A 20,720-nucleotide genomic window follows, 5' to 3' on the forward strand; every position below is an offset into this window, starting at 1 on the left:
TAAGATGAGAAGATATTATACAAGGAGATAATTCCAAAATAAGTTTGCAGAATTAGAGAAAAAACTTGTTAATGTCCTGTAGGTTATAAGGGTAATAAAACCATAACTTTTGGGGTTATCCTTCCTGGACAACAATGATTTCCATCTCTTTTCAGGTTTGCAAGTTAACATATATTTAATACTTAACCCAATGTCTGAAACTTTAAGTAGCAGAAATAAAATCAAACACAGGTATAGTTCCTAAATAATTAAGTAATATATGGGGGTTTTAAGCAAACATTGACAATATGTAATTGGAGCATATTTCTTTCTCCATTGGTTCATATTACCCAGGTTTACATAAGAGGTTATAGAAGGCAAATGTAAGCATGTTTTCTTTTTTTTAACTGTTATTTTAAGTTCAGGGGAGCATATGCAGAATGTGCATGCTTGTTACATGCTTTCTTAAAGATTCATTGTAACCTGTTTCATCATAAGTTTTCTTTCAGTGAACGGAAGTGTTTGACAGAGAAACACCTTTGTAAGCTAACCTTGAGAATATGTTATTAGAAACATGTTCTTTCTCCATTGGACCCTAGATATTTAGGTGATCCTGCTCAAAAATAAAACAAAACCTCAGTATGATATTAAAAGAATATACTTTCCATCTTTTGTTTTATTTCCAAGTTTTAAATTGCATGATTAACAAACTGTTAGTTTATCCAGGGCCTGTGGAAGACTGAATAACAGCCCAAAGATATGCATGTCCTAATACCCTGAACTTGTGAATATGTTATCTTACATGGCAAAGAGACCCTTGCAAGTGTGATACAATTAAGGACTTCGAAAAGAGAAGATTATTGTGGATTATTCCAGAAGGCTCAATGTAATTACAAAGAAGGAGCTCTATAGATCCCCCTCTTTAGAAAAGGGAGGCAAGAGGATCAAAGGCAGAAATATGAGATGTGATGACAAAAGCTGAGGTTGAAGTGATACCCTATGAAGATGGAGGAAGGGGCCATGAGCCAAGGAATGTGGACAGCCTTTAGAAGCTGGGAAAGGAAAGGAAGTGGATTTTTCTCTAGAATTTGCAGAAGGAATGCAGCCCTACTTTGGAATTCTGACCTCCAGCAGAGTAAGACAATAAATTTGATTTGTTTTAAGCCTTTCCATTTGTGCTAACTTGTTACAGTAGCCACAGCAAACTCATACGGGGCTCATAGAGAGGAACCTCATAGCATCTTAAATACCAGACTTGGTAGAATAATGGCAAATTCTAAAAATCCAAGCTATTACCATAAGCAGTTTGACCACCTACAATTAGTAGATCTAGAATGTAGAAAAGTTACTTTGAATGTTTAAGAATAGCTGTGTACAAAAACTACTCTTACTAAGTTAAGGACAGTCTGGTTAATCAAAACTAAACATGTAAACAAACCAAAAATTTCCCTTTGTTGAGTTTGCAAGTTTAAAGAAGAAAATCAAAACATGCTTTCATATGCTCACCAACAGTATGACTGCATAATTAGCACAGACACTCTTAAATTCAACAAATGTGGCTTAAGTTTTTAATTCTTTTAGCTGACTATAAACTTTGAGTTTCAATATTATACAGAATTTTCTCTGCTGTATATACAGCCAGGAATCAGAGATTGTTGTTTGACTCTCTCCTTGATATTGACTTCTAAAGTGACTACATTTAATTCCTATACTTTAATGAAGCCCCCTGGGTTTTGTTTTATTTATTTATTTATTTACTGAGATGGAGTCTCACTCTGTCACCTAGGCTGGAATGCAGTGGTGCAATCTTGGCTCACTGCAACCTCCACCTCCTGGATTCAAGTGATTCTGCTGTCTCAGCCTCTCAAGTAGCTGGGATTAAAGGTGCATATCACCATCCTACCTAATTTTTGGTATATTTACTAGAGACGGGGTTTCACTGTGTTGCCCAGGCTGGTCTCAAACTCCTGACCTCAAATGATCCACCTGCCTCAGCCTCCCAAAGTGCTGGGATTACAGGCGTGATCCATCATGCCCAGCTTGTTTGTTTGTTTTAATCCATCTTCCCTAGCCACCCCCCAGGGGCATCTTAACTGCAGATATGATCTTCAAGGTTGAAGGAGGAATGATGTCACTTATCACTCCCCTCTGCAGAACTCTATAAAGTGTTCCCATTGCAAACTGTTTACCTGAGGCTGGCAAGACACAGCATAGTCTGGCCGCTCTTTGACCCTCCAGCCCATCTTACTCCTCCTGGCCTCATACTCTGGGCTGACACCCACTGTACCTCATTCAACTTCCATTGATCAATGCACCTCTCATCAGGAGAATTCACCCTGCTCCCCTACCCACAGCCCAGGAAACATCTATGCTTTCTTCAGAGCCAGGCTTAGAACTAACCTTTCTTGGGAGTTAGAGACTCTGCTACATGCCTCCTCATTGTTCTGTCTACTTATTGAATGAAAGATCACTGGAAATGGGGACAATGTCTATCCATTTGTCCTCTGTTGGCTTACACTAAGCCGACAAAAGAGCCTGCGTACTTGAGTCCATGCCATTTCCTCCACTGATAAGATCTAGGAAAAGCAGCAGCAAATGGTAGAGGTCAGGTTTATCAAGCCCAGACAGACCCTTTACAAGACACTGGTCACAGAGATCATGAGCAAGGGTGCAACCTCCAAACTTGGGAATGAAACAACAGAGTAATATACTGCAATGTCAACTGCTATAGCACTAGCCTCTGTAGTATCATCAGGAATTACCATGTCAATTTCTCTGAGATTTCCATGGGATTCCCTATGACTCATTTCTTGGGCACACTGGAAGCAGCATCTCTACAGATGGTGGTTACTTGGAAATCCTTAAAGGGTGTGACAAAGCAACAGGCTTTTCATGGGGACCTGCAAGGTTCTACAGTTTAGGAGATCCTCCATGTGCCTGAACACATGTCAATAAACATTTGTTGGTCAATAAACATTTGTTGAGCAATGAAAAATCTTAACATTTTTGCTAATTTGTAATTTTTGCTAATTTGTACATTGTCCTATTTCATCTGAGCTATTGACCTTAATAACATAATAACATAATTTTGTTATTAGGCAGCAATTTGGGTATCAGAGGTTATTCATCTTGTTACTACTATGAATTTTTTTGTCTCCCATCCATACCTAAGCTATCACTCACTAACAATACGAGAACAGGTTAAGATAAGATGAAACAGAAGTTAGCAAGAAGAAAGAGAAGAAGAAGAGATTATAATTAGTTCTTAATGGCATTTTAGTGCAACTGTTTTTTTTTTCAGTTTCTTGAGCTTTTATTCATTTCCACATAATTCATGCCTTGTCTGGTTAAAACCTTCGCAAGTACCCAGAGAAGCCAACTGTAAGGGGTTTCAAACAAAGAATAGTTATAGAGTCAAGGGATCAACTTTTTAAGTCAGAAATAATGCTTTTTTTTTTTTTTTTAAAGTTCACCATCATTAAAATTCTTTCTTCTAATGCTAGATGTTATTGTTCACCTACAATCAACCCAAAAGCTCCACTGTACATGAAATTGTAGGAGAGAAATATATTGCATGCACAGAAGCAAACCTGCGTTTCCCTGCTCAACCCTAATTTAGGATGCTATTTCCCTCTCATCCAACTTACCATTACCAGAAAATGAAAATGTAAAGTATTGGTATTATTGGTATTACTCAAAACAAAATGTATACCTAAACTGCTAGAAGTTAAAAATTGTATCTTCACATCCAGGAATTTGAAAGTTTTTGGAGACAAACAGGAAACACGAATGTCGCAACTGCAATTGAGAAAAATGAACAGCAATTAATTATAGACTGTCTAGATTCTTAAATTAGAATTATACACAACAAAGTAGTCTTTTTTTTTTTCTCAAAACGGCCCCAATGGGAAGGTGATATAAATTTAATTTAGCTGATCATCAAGAAAGCTTTTTGATCTAGTGCCATTTAAAAACTACCACAAAAGTTACCTTGTAGCTATTTTAATATAAGCTAGCTAAATTTTGGAGAGAACATTAAGTAGATAAAATACGAGCTTGGGAACCGAGACAAATAACATTAATAAGGAAATGTTTGCAAATGGAGAGTTGTGTCAAACAGATGTTGAAAGAATCAGATCAATATTAGAAATTATTTAGTTCCCTTTTATGACACTAAGGTCATAGGAAGGCATGATAAACCAACGTTAAATTTCATAATCAAACTCTAATTATAACTGTAACAAGTAACGTGCAAAGAAACAACATCAGAATAGATTGGACCCATTATGTCGTTACTGTTTTTTCACATATTAGTGTATGCAGTATGGAGCAGCTTAGCAGTCCTTTGGGCTCTTTAAACATGTCTACCCACGTTCTACAAAGAGAGAAACACGCTCCCTTACGGAATTTACAAACCAGAATGGAAAACAGACATGGAACAAGAAACCGCCAGCGTGAGCTGCAACACACTGTGAGTAGCATTGAAAGAGAAAGCACAAGACCACGTGTTCAGAAGAGGAGGTCATGTGAGAGCTGGACAGCCCAGCCAAGGAGCACAGCAAGAGTTCCTGGAAGAAAAGCAGATGCTAAATATTGTGGGCAACCACACTCAAAGTATCTCCTTCTGGGAGAGAGCAGCAATCACGGTCACTGGGACTAGACACTCACAAACAGCCCAACTCACAACTGTCTAACCTCACAGTGGGGAGGAAGCTGAAGTCCTGCTTGAATCAAACTGACCAGAACTTGCAGACTGAGCTCTCCAAAGCCTCACATGGATACAAAGTATACGTCTCCACTTCCTTTGTCTTTTCCTTCTTCCTCTTAAGTAGCAAAGGTAGGTCCTTAAATTGTTGTGTGTTTTTTTTTTTTTTTTTTGAGAGTCTCACTCTTGCTGCCCAGCCTTAAGTGCAGTGGTATAATTTCTTCTTACTGCAATCTGTCTCCTGGGTTCAAGAGATTCTTCTTCCTCAGTCTCTCAAGTACCTGCTATTACAGACACATGCGACCATGCCTGGCTAATTTTCGTTTTCTAGTAGAGATAGGGTTTTACCATGTTGGTCAGGCTGGTCTTGAACTTATGATCTCAAGTGATCCACCCACCTCAGCCTCCCAAAGTCCTGGGATTACAGGTATGAGCCACTGTGCCTGGCAAAGTTACCATATTTTTCCCATCCACTTTTTATTTTTTGTGATGGAGTCTCTGTCACCCAGACTGGAGTCCAGTGGCGCAAACTCTGCTCATCACGAGCTCCACCTCCCAGGTTGACGCCATTCTCCTGCCTCAGTCTCCCAAGTACATGGTGTCCAGTATTTGTGGGTCCCTGGTCTCACTTACTTGAAGAATGAAGCTGCAAACCCTTGCAGTGAGTGTTACAGTTCTTAAAGTCAGTCTGTCTGTCTGGAGTTTCTTCTTTCTGGTGGCTTCCCAGTCTCACTGACTTCAGGAATGAAACTGCAAACCTTCACACTATTACAGCTCTTAAAGGCAGTCTGTCTGCAGTTGACTGTCCCTTTCGTGTGAGTTACGTGGTCTCACTGACTTCAAAAGTCAAACTGCAGACCTTCGTGGTATTACAACCCATAAAAACAACACAAACCCAAAAACCTGAGTAGCAACAAAATGTATTGTGAACACCAAAACAACAAACCTTCCACACTGCTAAAAGTGACTGGAATAAGTTACCACTGGTGGCTCAGGGCAGCCTGCTTTTATTCCCTATCTGACCCCATCCACATCCTGCTGATTGGTCCATTTTACAGAGAGCTGATTGGTCTGTTTTGACAGAGTGTTGATTGGTGTGTTTACAATCCCTGAGCTAGACATAGAGTGCTGATTGGTGCGTTTACAGTCCTTTAACTAGACACAAAAGTTCTCCAAGTCCCCACGAGATTAGCTAGACACAGAGCACTGATTGGTGCATTTACCAACCTTGAGCTAGAGACAGAGTGCTGATTGGTGCATTTACAATCCTTTAGTTAGACATAAAAGTTCTCCAAGTCCCCACAGACTGAGGAGCCCAGCTGGTTTCCTCTACCGCATTCTTACTGCCCAGGGCCAGAGGCTTCTCAGCCTAGGCGTCCACTCTGGCTGTGCGTGAGAAGCCCTTTAGTCCGCAGATGCACTGTGGGAGTTCCTCTCTGGGCTGGCCGAGGCCGGAGCCCAAGGCCGGAGCGGGCTCCCTCTCCTTGCGGGGAGGTGTGGAGGGAGAGGCGCGGGCGGCGCTCGCGGGCCAGCGCGAGTTCCGGGTGGGCGTGGGGTCGGTGGGCCCACTCTCGGAGCGGTTGGCCGGCGCCACTGGCCCTGGGCAGTGAGGGGTTTAGCTCCCGGGCCGGCAGCAGCAGAGGGTGCGTTGGGTCCCCCAGCAGTGCTGGCCCGCCGGCACTGCGCTCGCGCCAGGCCTCAGCTGCCTCCCTGCAGGGCAAGGCCCGGAACCTACAGGCCGCTGTGCCTGAGCCTTCTCCCCTCCGCTGTGGGCTCCTGCACGGCGGAGCCTCCCCGACGAGCACCAGCTCCTGCGCCGCGACGCAACGCCCGATCCGATAGAGTACCCAAGGGCTGAGTAGTGTGGGCGCAGGACGCAAGACTGGCCGGCGGCTCCGTCTGCGACCTGGTGCGGTATGCGCTAGGTAAAGCCAGCTGGGTTCCTGGGTCTAGTGGGGAATTGGAGAACCTTTATGTCTAGCTAAGGGATTGTGAATACAGCAATCAGTACTCTGTGTCTAACTCAAGGTTTGTAAATACACCAGTAAGTACTCTTCAGCTAGCTAACCTAGTGGGGAATTGGAGAACTTTTTCTGTTTAGCACTCTGTGTCTAGCTAAAGGATTGTAAAGGCACCAATCAGCACTCTGTGTCTAGCTCAGGGATTGTAAATGTACCAATCAGCACTGTCAAAATGGACCAATGAGTTCTCTGTAAAACGAACCAATCAACTGCCTGTAAAATGGACCAATCAACTCTCTGTAAAATAGACCAATCAGCTCTCTGTAAAATGGACCAATCAGCAGGATGTGGGTGGGGTCAGATAAGTGAATAAAAGCAGGCTACCGGAGACAGAAAGAGCGGAAGCTGGGCGGGCCAGCGCTGGCGTTTTGTTTTTTTGGCTTGTTGCGTTAAATTTTATTGTGGTTTATGTAGTTTTTTATGAGCTGTAAAACTTATCATGAAAGTTTGTAGGTTTATTTGTATCAGTGTGGACCACACCACAAAGCAGTATGCTCCAGACGGGTATGAATGAATAAACTTAAACACATCATTTTTAAAGAAGTGTAGCATTCACCACTAGGGTTTACAGCTTTGTTTTTGAAGTCGGGGGTATCAAGAACCCACAAATGTTGGCAGTGCTAGTCAGAATGGTGTTAATCTCCTGACTTTGTAATCTGTCTTCCAAAGTGCTGAAGTTACAGGAGTGAGTTGCTGCTCCCCACCTCCATCCACATTTCTAAACAGATGATGCATCATTTAGCACAAAACCTTAAGTGAAAAGTTTTGGTATGACCTTACGATTATAAAATGTTGAATAATCCACATTTTTGGGGGGGGGGGGAATGGAGTCTTACCTTTCTGTCTCCCAGGCTGCAGTGCAGTGGTGTAATCTGTGCCTACTGTTACCTATAGCCACATTATTTTAAAGTACATGGTTTTTGAGTGTCTACTATGTGAAGGCATTTTGATGTTTGCTCTGAGATGTTCGAGAGGAATCTGAGATACGTTAGACATACAAGGAAGCCTCAAAAAACATATGGCTTGGCCAGGTATGGTGGGTGATGCCTATAATCCCAGCACTTTGGGATGGTGAAGCGGGTAGGTCATGAGGTCGGGATATCAAGACCATCCTGGATAACCCAGTGAAACCTCATTTCTACTAAAAATACAAAAAATTACCCAGGGGTGGTGGCATGAGCCTGTTGTTCCACCTACTCAGAAGGCTGAAGCAGCACAATAACTTGAACCAGGGAGTCAGGCTGCAGTGAGCTGAGACTGCGCTATTGCACTGGAGCCTGGGTGACACAGTGAGACTTTGTCAAACCAAAAAAAAAAAAAAAAAAAAAGCATGTGGCTCCATAGAAGTAAAAAGCTAATACAGAAATAGCAGTAACATGTTCACAATATTTTGACTGGTCAGAGAAGAGACTTTGTAGGGTGATGTCTTCACTCTCTACTGCTGTGTGACAACTCACTGCAAAATTTAGTGGTTTACAACAATAATTTATTTCTCATGGTTTTTGAGTTGGTTATCCAAATGGTGGTTCTGCCAGTCATAGGATCACTGATATGGCTACAGTCATTTGACTGCTCAGCTCAAGCTGGTAGATCTAGATAGGCTCACTCGTGCATCTGGCAGTTAATGTGGGCTATCAGCTAGATGTCTTGGTTCTCAACATCACTGCTTATGTTCTAGTAAGCTGTACTAGGTTATTTAGCAACATGGTGTCTTAGTGTTCCAATAAGGGAGCAGTGAAAGCCATGAGCATCTTAAGGCCTATGCTTTTTATTGGTCAAAACAAGTCACAAAGCCAGATCGGATTCAAGGGGGTGGGAAATAGGTCCATCCTCTTGCTGACCGGAGCTATAGTGCCACATTACAAGGGCATGTAGACAATGGGGACATAATTCATTGGGGGGTCGCTATTGTATCTACCGACCAGAGAAGGCAGGTGGAATTAGGTGACACCTGCCTCGCAAGTCCACTAGGAGTGCTGTGCAGACCAGCTTCCAAACATCACAGACTATTTTCTCTATCATGGAATGTCTCATTGTTTGAGAATTACTGAAACAGTGGTTATAAACATATCTGAATTTGGGTTCCCAGGTTTTGGAGACAAGTATCTTGAGTTCTATCCCAAATTGGAGATCAAACTGTTGTTGAAGTTCGCCCTGCTAACGAGCCTCCTGATAAAAGAAATCCCATGTGTGAACTGAAGCACAGGTCTCTGAGTCCAGGAACCCATGGGCACAGCTACCATGTGAGGCTATATGTGGCTGTGTGGTTTGTGCACTGCTCAGAAGCCTTGGCTGATAGGATGAGTTGGGGTTGAAATGCGCAAGGCTAGCTGTTTACTAAACTGTGTCCTCATACCCTCACCCCAGAGCTGTGCTCATCCAGAGAAGGTGATTTAACTAATTTGTCTGCTCAGAGAGGATGCTTATTTCTATTCATTACGAAATACTTATACCTATGCATCTGATATAAATGCGTGTTCTTTATCTGTGGTGAAGGACCGGTTTTGTGTTGTGCTATTTCAATTTCCAATCTACTGAAGAGCATCCTGTGGTCCTACTGCATGTGACCAGTACTCGGTGTGTGAGGCATGCAATTTTCCAGGTGTGTTTGACAACACCCCAACTGGTCCGTATCCTGATTGCAAGACTTTCAAGACCACTGATCATGCATTTGGCTGTTTCAGCAAAGTCGAATTGCTGTTAACATTCTCTAACCACTTATATCAACATTGTGATTTTCTCACTCAGACTATTAATAGCTTGTGAACCAGGACTGGTGCCTGGACAAACAACACTTTGATTAGTTTATGCCATCCAGCCTACCTCTCCATGCCAGTGATGCAGGGTTGAGCTAGACTTTGCACTGCGGGAGCCCCTGATAGAACCAGGTTGGAGATCTCACCCGCAAAGGGCCTACTCATTGACTGATTATTAGCCTGTTAAATGAGACACAGCACATGAAAGTCAGCCTGATTGGGAGAGGCTAATCTCTGGACCAATCAGTTGGGTTCTCTCCAGTGGAGATAGAGCACAGTAGCCAGTGAACAAAAAGAAATAAGGGCAGGGAGCACAAAGAGAAAGGCAGAAATATGCCAAAAAGTAGAGAACCCAGGGCCCATGAGAGGGTAGCATGTCCAAGGTCACATGACAAGTAAATGAGAGAACAGGGACTTGAAGCTAGGTGGGGTGGCCCAAGAGTCTATGCCATCTTTCTCAAGTAAAGCTAAAAAATAAAAATAAAAATGATGGGGTGGGGTGACCCAAGAGTCTATCCCATATTCCCCAAAGCTAAAAAAAAAAAAAAAGGTGTTTGTTCTTGTTTAAATGACCCAGTTTTCTCTGCCCAGACTAGAGTCATCTAACAAGATACGGGTTGTATATATATTGCACTTCTTTTGCAGTATAATTATTGGCTTATCTGACTGTGTCCTAACCTTGGAAAATATTTATCTTCCTAGAACAGTGTCTGGTATATACATAGAGCACAATAAAAATTTGTGTTTTTTAAAACAATTATATCTGGAGGAAGCGAGATTATGAAAGATCTTGACTGTCAGACAAGAAACTAGGTTTTGTTCTATGCATATTTGGATGCACTAGATGGTTTTTGAGCCTGAGTGTGACCATGGTACATAAATGAGCAGGAGAATAGAAAAGTTGGAGGCAAAGCTACTTGGAAGACAATATTTACCAGGCAAGAATCTGAGAAGAGCCACAGAAAAGGGAAAGATGGGACAGATGTGTGTAAGAACATAAGAGATTTATTATTACATGGGAAGCAATATTAGGTCATCCCAAGGAAGATATCTGCCGCTCAAAGTTACATCTTGAAAGTTTTACTGAAGTAAACAGTGACCACTCTTTTAAAAAATCCCACACCAACAATTTTCTTGATGGCACAGGGAATGAACCAAGGGGGAAAAACACAGAGGTTAAAGATTTTGAATAGAAAAGTTATCTAGAAGAATTGGACTCTGTGCCAGTCATGGAATGGTCAGGGATCAGAATTCAGCATCAGTGGTACAAATAAAAAGACTTCAATAAAAGAACTAAGGTCCCACTGAGAAGTCATTACTACCCCTAGTTTTGAAAATATTAAGGCAGGAGATCTTAGTAGGAACTCTGAGAACTGGAGAAGCTCTAGTCCCAGAGGGTTACAGTGACTACCAGAGACATTGCACCATAGCCGGGAGAAATACTCCAATATTCCTTTTCTCATGTTCCCCAGTCTCCTGATGGTGCCTTTCACTGGCTGGGCCAATCAGCACCTGGAAGACACTCAGCTTGGGAGATGCAGCCCACAGGGGTGAACTCCCCAGGGCACAGAGCTGGACAGAGAAAGATAGACATATAGAACTAGAGGGGCAATTAGAGAATATGAAGAAGTTCTAGAATATTTAACGAATTTATTTTACGGGTATTTTCCTTTTATGTGCACAGAAACAATAAATGACAAACAAAAATGTCTAAATTTGTATGAAAGCGCTTTTGCAGAAAGTATACAACAAAAACTGAAAGTAACAAAAACATTGTGTCAGTTTAATTGGCAGCTTTTTTTCCCCTTCCTAATAGTTCATAAAATAACAGTGAGTCACATAATCAGTAGCATGATGCTGCTCCATTTTTTTTTTTTTTTTAACAAAAAAAAAAGAGGATTTGGTAATTTAGGATGCATTTGTTGCAAGAAACAGAACCCAATGCAAGATGAGAAACAACAACAAGAGTATTAACTGCTTCCCATAACTAGAAAGTCCCTATCTAGGGCGGACATAAGGGCTGGGTAGATTTGGTGGCCCAATGATAAAATCAAGTACATAGTTTCTTTCTGGCCTTCTGCTATGTGTTTCATTGTATCATATTCATCCTGGAGCTGGCTCCCTTCTTGTGGCTGAAAGAAGGCAGCAAACAACCCCTTGAATTATATTTTCAGTATAGATAGAAAACAAGTTGTTGCTGGAAACTCCCTCAGGAGATCCTTCCCAGAAGCATCTAGGACACTACCGCCTGCATCTCGCTGGACCAAATATCTGCTCTATAGCAAAGACCAACAAATAGAATTACACTGATTAACATAGGCTTGAGTGACATGACTGTTTCTGGAGTCAAGGTAGAGTTAACTTCTCCCCGCAGCCAGACAGCTACACTAGAGAACTGTGAATTGCTACATGTTCCCTACCCTCCAAAAGTGAGGGTAATTACTAACAGAGGGGTGAATGGGTCCTTGGGAAGTAGGCACCACGTGTACAATACTATTTAACTAAAATATCATTACTTTTGATGGCATTATAAAACATGCAATACATGCACCATGGTCAAGGTTCTCTCCCTTTTTTTTTTTTTTTTTTTTTTTGAGACACGGTCTCACTCTGTCACCCAGGCTGGAGTGCAATGGCATGATCACAGCTTACTGCAGCCTCGACCTCTCAGGCTCAAGCAAGGCTCCCACCTCCTCCTCCCAAGTAGCTGGGACTACAGGCAAGTGCTACCACATCTGGCTAATTTTTGTAGAGGCTGGGTTTCACCATGTCGCCCAAGCTGATCTCAAACTCCTGGGTTCAAGCCATCTGCTTGCCTAAACCTCCCAAAGTGCTGGGATTACAGGCATGAGCCACCACACCTAGCCAGTCAAGATTTTTAATAGCAAACAACTGAATACACTCTAGCTGGTGAAAGTAGACAAAGACTTTATTAAAAGCATTAGGGAGCTCTTAGAATTTTCAGAAGACTCAGAGAACTAGAGCATAAAGCTAATCAATCACACCAAATTCTTTGCTGTTGAAACACCTCATAATACCATCTGGCAATACAGCATGTAGAACTGAATGCTAGGAAGCCAGTACCAACACCAAAAAACGGAACAGCCAGGCATAGTGGCTCATGCCTATAGTCCCAGCTCTGAGCAACAGAGTGGGACCCCATCTCTAAAACAAAGAAACAACAACAACAACAAAACCCAAACACCTTTGCCACTATGCTTGGCTGGAGATTGATCTCATGATGCCTTCAACTGTATCCAAATCTCATATGTGCATGTCCGACTGTCAGAGCCCAGGTCACATGTCTGAACCTTAGCTTCCACAGAATATGGTGATGGCATGTCTGGCATCTACCTGAGAAGGTAGGATTCAGTGTGGGATGTATTCAAGATCGGAAAAGTATCCAGAAGATTTTGAGCAGCACCAAAGAATACTTCAACAGACAATATTATTCACTGCTTCTGTGGGCCCAGGAAAATGTACTCCTGGGCAAATGAATCACAGCTCAGAGAAAGAAAGATTTGTTCAGGAAATGCCACAAAAATGCCTCACTCTGCAGTTGAATAGAGTGGCAATGCAAACAGGATGCTTTGAGAGGAAAATCATGCCTAGCTATCTCAATCTGTATCTCTACCAAGCTCAAAAGTCACTTAATTCTAGGACCAACACTGATCCCTGCCATAACACAAATACTCATTTAACTACTGTCCTATGTATTATCTGTGTATCACTTAGTTTCTCGGCTCCTGACAAAATCCGTATCTTTCATAACATACTTCAGATATAAAAGTGTATTAAGAACAGATATATTTAAGATTCATTTCCCTTTTTTGATGTGGCATGTTCACTATTAGGGATCTAGAGAGTAGACAACTACATGAATGAACCAATTTGCAATGCCTTGACTGGTGTTTTTATAATAATGACCCAATTGCTTATAAAGAAATATAATAAAACTAAAATATATTTGACACCAACTATGTGTTCCTGCATTAGGTGTTCTACAAACAGTATCGCATTTTATCTTCCGAAAAAGAAGAAGGTAGGTGTTACTATTCCCATTTTACCAGAGAGGAAACTGAGGCTCAGAGACATTATCTATCTTGCTCTCCGTCATATAATCTGCCTCCTAGAATCATCCACTTACGAAATCTTGCAACGCAGAAACAAAGAGATGACCTGCTTCAGAGATGAGGGTAGGATTCTTATATTTCCCAGGACTTTTCTACCATGCATCTCCAACCATTGTTTCCCCCATACTGAGATATCATCCCTGGTTTTACTGTGCATCTCAGATAACAGTTTCACCACCCCATCAGCTCTAGGTTTCTTCCAGCCTTCATTAACTCTAATTTCATTATCACCTGTTCTGGTGTGACCCCATTCCCTGTGCACTTCTCTCCTTTCTCATGGGAAATGAATTTCTGTCTCTGCATCAGCTCTCTATCCAACTATGTGAGGCCCGAGGCAAAGCACTCATTTGTATGTGAGTACTGTCCATCTCTCCTGTCATCCCCAGCTACCTCCTAAGGCTCTGACTCTTCGGTCACCTCTGGCTTCAGATGAGACTAAAGGGAATTTCTTAACCAGCATGTTGTGTGTGTGCGTGCGTGCATGCATGCATATGTGCACATACACTTAACATCACTCAGATCATTCTGATTTTGTGTATGAATTGTAGTTCTGCATTTTATTAAAGTGTCCTTTCACCCCTTTTGTTTTATTTTGTGAATTCTCACACCAGTATTGAATACAGCTCATGTATCCTTTGGGAGAAATAATAAATAATTTTCTCGTTGGGAGCAAATTAGGTGAAGTTTATTTGATTTGCTCAGAAAGGCCAAATTTCTCAAAACAGTAAGTAAATGGGAGGCTGCTCTAGCATACCAATGGAGAATCCATCAAAAAGCTCAGAAGTCCTACTGATGGAGGAAAAAAAGATACAAAAGACAAGATAAGAAAAAAAAAAAAAAAAACCTGCCTCTCTTTTCTCCTTCTTCCCCATCTAACCCCCTAAGCTCCCCCTCCCCACTAGCCCTCTGCAGTGTGATTGTCTTCTGATTTGAGGCCAGACAAAATAGCAGGGCAATAATGTTTTATTTCTGTTTTGTTGCCAATGAGCTTGTGCTAAATCTCTCTATTCCCAGCCTCTTCTCTTCAAGTATATATAGTTCAAGCAAAACAGAGGCAACGGAACTGGAATGTGTAAAGTCAGGGGAAACACACGTGCACACGAGCACACACACTCATATATGTACACACAAGCATATATATTCTTATAACTCTTGTTCTTTTACAAATGAAGGCAGTACTTTTTGTGATCTAATAACATTTTAATAAACTTGAATTTCGAACTGCTACTAAATGTAACATTAGGTAATGTATTAACTTATGTTACATAAAGTCTCCATTATTAATTACTTTTCTTTAGGTTTTTTTATTTTGTATTTCCACAAGAAGTGAATACTGTCATCATGCTCATGGTCTGTTTCTCTTGAGTATGTATGAGAAGTATTATGAAGGCAAACCAAGAAACTAGGACAAATATCATTACTGATTTCAAAAAATAAACAAAGAAACAGAAGATTGTGCTTCTCTGACCAAGACAGAAGGGAAAAATTAGTGTAACATGTCCAAAGAGAGAAGTCGTAGCTATTCGGCAAAGGAAATAATCAAAACGATGTTGAATCTTTCCAAGAAAAGTTATGTTTGATTAAATTTTTCCCTCTGATTCATCCTAAGAAACCATTTTCCCCCAAGGCCTGGAATGGACATTTTGAAGGACACGTGCCTGTTATTGATACTGAATTCAGTCTCAGTGCGTTATTTTAAAGCAATCACAGTTGTAGCTATACACCAGTATGTGTATAGCCTTCAGATAAGCAACTGACTGTGAAATAATAGTACACAGAGTTTAATATATACCCTCTGGTTATGGGTGTGCATACTAAACAAACAGTATTTTAAAATATATGCGTATACATATAAACACGCAAACCCCGCAAGTTAAAGCTCTCTATCTCTAAATGGACTGGCAGCTGCTTGAAATTTCCCCTCTACTCTCCCTAAGGTCTCAGGTGTGGGATCCATGAGCCAATGTCTCAGCTAGAACAGGTGTCTATCGCTGGGTAAATAGCAATTAGGCCCAAATTTCAGACTTTTTTTTTTTTTTCAAATCCCTTTCGGAGGAAAAGCCCAGGAATAAATAGTTGCTGTAACGGCCAGGGGTATTGTGTAGCATTATAGCCTCCAGCTGGTCTATTACATACTATAGACAGGCAAAGAATACGGGCACCTGACAGATGTGTTCTGTTAGCTTCATTAGGAAAGAAACAAAGAAACTCCTCAATTAATAGCAGCAGAGCCAAATGGGGGTGGGGGGAGAGCTTGAGGGGAGAGGAATCATAGCCTGTTATTTAAACAGAGTCAGGGAGCCTTTCACTAGTGGCTTAATATGATTCATTAATAAAAACAGCTTTTTGAATGCCCAGTTTAAGTCAAAAGAAATCACTAGCATTTTTTTCCCCCAGCAAAGGAAGGGCAAAATGACAAATTGCTGCTGTTAAATTCATTTCATGTGGGGATGGCCTTTCTCAAAGATCTCTTAAACGGCAAGGCTGGGTGTTTGTCACATTAAGTGGCAGAGCAGTTCTCAAAAATCGACTGTGGCACATCAGGGTCTCAGATGAATGGGCAGCAGTGGCCATCCAATAATTTTATATATCCAGACCAGGAAGCATTTAGTGTTGTTTACATGAACGAGAATTTTTTAAAGTAATGAAATGCAGCTCTTACCCTGATGAAAGGAAAATCTGTCCGTGGAGTCACTTTTAATTTTTTTTCTTCTTCTTGGAATGGTTTGAAATACTGGAGAGGCCCAGTTAGCGATTGCAGGTTTTGTTTCTTGCGAGCAGTAGAAGTCTGTTTATTTCTCCTTTTGTTTTTCCTTTGCTGAAGATACACGGGGAATCCATGTACAGTGTAAATATGTACAGTTGTGAAAAGGGGAGTTATGTATCATATTAGCAATATATGAGTTCTGAATAAAAATAGTTCTTTTTCCAAGCAAGTCGGAACTACAGTAAGAACTCAGCTTTCATAATGATAATTCCCAATGATAATTCTGGTGTGATACTTGAAAGAACAATACTACTTGCTACCAGGAGGTTAAAGTAGACAGTCTGACCTAGTTGCTGGGCTTAAGGAATGAATTCCTGACACCCCCTCCCACCCCAATCACCACCACTCAATTTATACAGCACATAGTAAAAAGGACTCAGAGGCAAGGACCTAGAAAATTCAGGGGAATTTCTGGTCAATTATCCAGGTAATTCAGGCATAATTACTATGAGTGTATTAACCTGGATAGTTTTTTTTATATGCTAAGAATTCATGGATAGCAGGATTATAACTACCAAAGCACAGTTCAGTGGAGAGTAGCCACAGGAGTCCCGGAGTAACCTAGGCCAGCAAGAATGTGCTCCAAAATCAGAATTGAACACTCATCTGTCTAATTGGGGTGTTGTCCCGCCAAAGAAATAGAAATCAAAACATAAATGGTCATGGCCAAATATGATGGGCCAGGGTCTTTGTGATGGAAATGTAATTGTAAATCTTTATGGCCAACTCAGGCTGTGATGTCTTGATGCTCTTCAATTTTTAAAATATACTCTTGGCTTCTATTTGTATTTTCCCCCCTCAAATAATAGCTACAGAACAAGAAGGCCTAATATCTATTCCCAAATGAACAGGAATGAAAAGGAAACACAGCAAGCTTTCCTGGAAGCAAAGGCATTTTTCACCCAAAAGTCTCTTTCTACACTGCTAATATTTCACATTTGACATCAAGGAATTGCAACCATGAAGGAAAAAGGTCAGAATGTGAAACTGTTATGTTCAGACTGTAACTCATTATGGATCTTAATCTTTAGAAATAAGTAATAGTTCCAGCAGTAACTTACCATTGGTTATAACTTAAAGTTCCTTCTCAGAGACCTGATGAAAGAAACCTTCACTGTCATTGTTTGGCAGATCCTTGTAGAATGCAGTCCTTCAAACCTAAAATCACTTTTGATGAGGGTGCAGAAAATGTACAACACTCCCACCAAAAGATGAGGTCAAAATTCAAAATCATGAAAATAATCACTTAGTCCAAATGACCAACAAAGTATAATCCTAGCCTGCAAGTCTGGGTCACAAATGAAGTGTATTTCAGTTTGTTTAGAAAAATACAACTTGGATCTTTATTACTTTTCCTCTCTCAACTTAGTGTCAAATGCCATTTTTTTTTTCCTTTAGTGTTTTTAAACAACTCAGAAGCATGGACGCACATTTGGTTTCCAACAGTGTATAGACACCTTCAACATTAGGCTTGACTCCTCTCACTCTTACTCTCTCATTCCCATGTTCATCAGATTCTGATATTTTTGCCTCCTAAGTGAGTCTCAGATCTACTCTATGCTTTCCATCCATCCCATCATCATTCAGCTCCTTGTCATTGCTCACTTGAGCTATTGCATAGCCTCCTTTTTTTTTTTTTTTTTTTAATTTTATTTTGAGACAGGGTCTTACTCTGTCACTCAGGCTGGAATGCAGTGGCACAGTCATGGCTCATCGCAGCCTTGACCTTCCAGACTCAGATGGTCCTCTCACCTCCGCCTCCCGGGTAACTGGGGCTACAGGCGCACCACCACGCCCGGCTAATTTTTGTATTTTTTTATAGAGATGAAGTTTCGCCCAGCTGCCCAGGTTGGTCCCGAACTCCTGGGCTCAAGTGATCCGCCCACCTCGGCCTCCCAAAGTGCTAGGATTACAGAAGTGAGCCACCGCACCCAGCTGCAAAATCCTCTTAATCAGTCTCTTTGCCCCCAGTCTTAAACCCTACAGACTTATCTTCACTCTCCTGCCAGAAGGAGCTTTCTCAAATGAGAATCAGATGTCCATTCCTTGGTCCAAAAGCATTCCTTGGCGCCCAAAATGAATTCCAAAGTCTTTAGCACAGTAGACAATGACTGGACTGACAACCTCCTGCCATTCCCTGTCATTAGTGTAGCTTTTCTGGAGACTTCTAGTATATCCCATGTAAGTGATCATATGTATGATGTTAGCTGTAGGTTTCCTGCAGATGTCCTTTATAAGGTTGAGGAATTTCCTTTCTACTTCAACTTTGACAGACTCTTTATCATGGGTGGGCGCCACACAGAAAGTACCTTGAGGACTTGATGCTAGTCACAAACAACTAGCCATTTATATATATTAGGTGAATAAATGTATTAATACATCTCTTCTGATATCAATGTGATGTTTTCGGTCCACTCCTACTATGATTTAATATTTTTATCTTACTGTCTCTATTTCCCTTACACTGTGCACCCAGCATGGTCTCTCTCACACTACAAGCTCCTTGCAACCAGGTGTGCTGACTATGTCATTCTTTATTCTCAGCACATTTACATGCAGAATTCATGGCTCAATAATATGTTTTATTATAAGCACAGAGTTGAAAGGATAGAATTTCTGGTTTGATTTCTACCTTGCTCTGGAATTAATGTTTGCAAAGAAAATTAGAAAGTAGAATACACTCAGACAGAAAAATGTTTTCATTGCTGAAATTTGTGCATGTGACCAACTGTGTTTTTTAGGGGGTTATAGAATTTGCTACGAAGTGTGTTGAGATAGCTTAATTGGGATCATAAGCTGAGAAGGACTTTTCATACGGTTTTCTTGTTGGTGTAAAGAAGAATCACATTCGTGTAGATTTCCTTCTATTCAAAAATCATTCATCTTTTGCTGTTCACAGATTTCCAGGGCCAGATTCAGTTAGATCTTTCACAGACAGGCACAGACAAACACAAACAGGAAAAGTGTTTGAGGGTAGCAAAAAACTGGATAGATTCTGCCACTTTTTTTACTGTCTCTTGTTGTCTCAAATATAACTGTTTGTCCCATCTGTCAAGAAACCTGCTGATTTTAACATTCCATTTTGTTGTCAACAACTCTTTCTATTCTCTCCAAATCTTGAAACCACAGAATGAAATTCCATTGGCACTTGGTTTAAAACAAACAAAAAAAAACCTCATAAATAATTTTCATCATGTTCGAGGCTTGTATTTGTGACCTTTCTCTTCCATTCTACCCTTCAGTTTCCCTAACTAGGGTCACAAAAAAGGAAATCATGGACTTTTTTTATAGACAGCTTAGAAACTGTTTGGGTGGCAAAATTTTTTAAAGAAAAATAAATAATAATCCCAGGACCTTCTCTTAAGGGGTAATCTTAAAAGAAAATAATTCATGAGGAAAGACAAAATACAACTTTAAAAACAAAGCAAGTTCCATATGTATTTAAAAAGTAAAAGATAATATTGAAAAATATTCACAGCAAATCGACCAAGTGTTTATCTTTTCTATACAGAGAATACATTTAAATGGATGAGAAAATATGAGAGTCCCAATAGCCAAACTAGGACACAGGAGGTGAAAGAACAATTCTAAGCATTCAACCACAGTCATAAAAAATTAAACAGCAACATACCATTTTTTACTTTTGCAAAATATACGGAATAGTAATACTCAGTGTTAATAAGGCTAAGGTGAAGCCGAGACTCTCACCTGGTGATATATTAATGACCCTGTTCTATAGGAAAGCAGTTGGCAATGTTTCAGGAGTCATAAAGATGTTCATACTCATTTACTCTGAAATTCCTTTTTGGAAAATACTCAGAAATTAAGGGAATTTTTCAAAATATGTGAGCATATTTATCTCAATGTACATTTCAATAGTAAACTATTGAAAATATCCTATATGTTTATGACACACTTCTATAAATAGAATATACCACCAAAAAATTATATGTGCCAAGAGTTTTTAATAACGTAAAGAAATGCTAATGGATTATACTTAGAGAAAGAAGAATAGAATACAGATTCTAACTGCTTTGCTCTTATTCAAGAGCTGGCTGAGTTAAGAAAAGATAATTTTTGAGAGGCTTTCCTTCTTTAATTATATGTATATATAACATATAATATAAAATGCCTTTAAAGGGCTATAATAAATGCATATATTATTACCAGACAAATAGTAAGGGTGGTGAAATTATGAATAATATTTTTTATTTCAATAATTTGTTCTTTAATTTTTTTATAAGAATATATGTCACTTCTACAATCAGAAAAAAGTAGAGGGTTAAAAGACTTGAAAAGTTAGGGCTTTTTCTATTTGCTTTTTTTGGGTCTTCTGTAATAAATGACCTCTCTCTAATT

The 20,720-nt window shown here is 40.4% G+C and overlaps 1 long non-coding RNA gene across 1 annotated transcript; it reads right to left on the bottom strand.

Moving 5' to 3' along the window:
* Nucleotides 1–3,345: 3,345 nt before the first annotated feature.
* Nucleotides 3,346–17,974, bottom strand: LOC110743048. Its single transcript, XR_002521442.2, has 3 exons — nucleotides 16,257–17,974; nucleotides 3,692–3,777; nucleotides 3,346–3,358 (listed from the first exon to the last, which is right to left on the bottom strand). It is a non-coding gene; the product is annotated as an uncharacterized LOC110743048 (long non-coding RNA).
* Nucleotides 17,975–20,720: the final 2,746 nt, after the last annotated feature.

The sequence above is a fragment of the Papio anubis genome, chromosome 6 (genome assembly GCF_008728515.1).
Source record: "Papio anubis isolate 15944 chromosome 6, Panubis1.0, whole genome shotgun sequence".
NCBI lineage: Eukaryota > Metazoa > Chordata > Mammalia > Primates > Cercopithecidae > Papio > Papio anubis.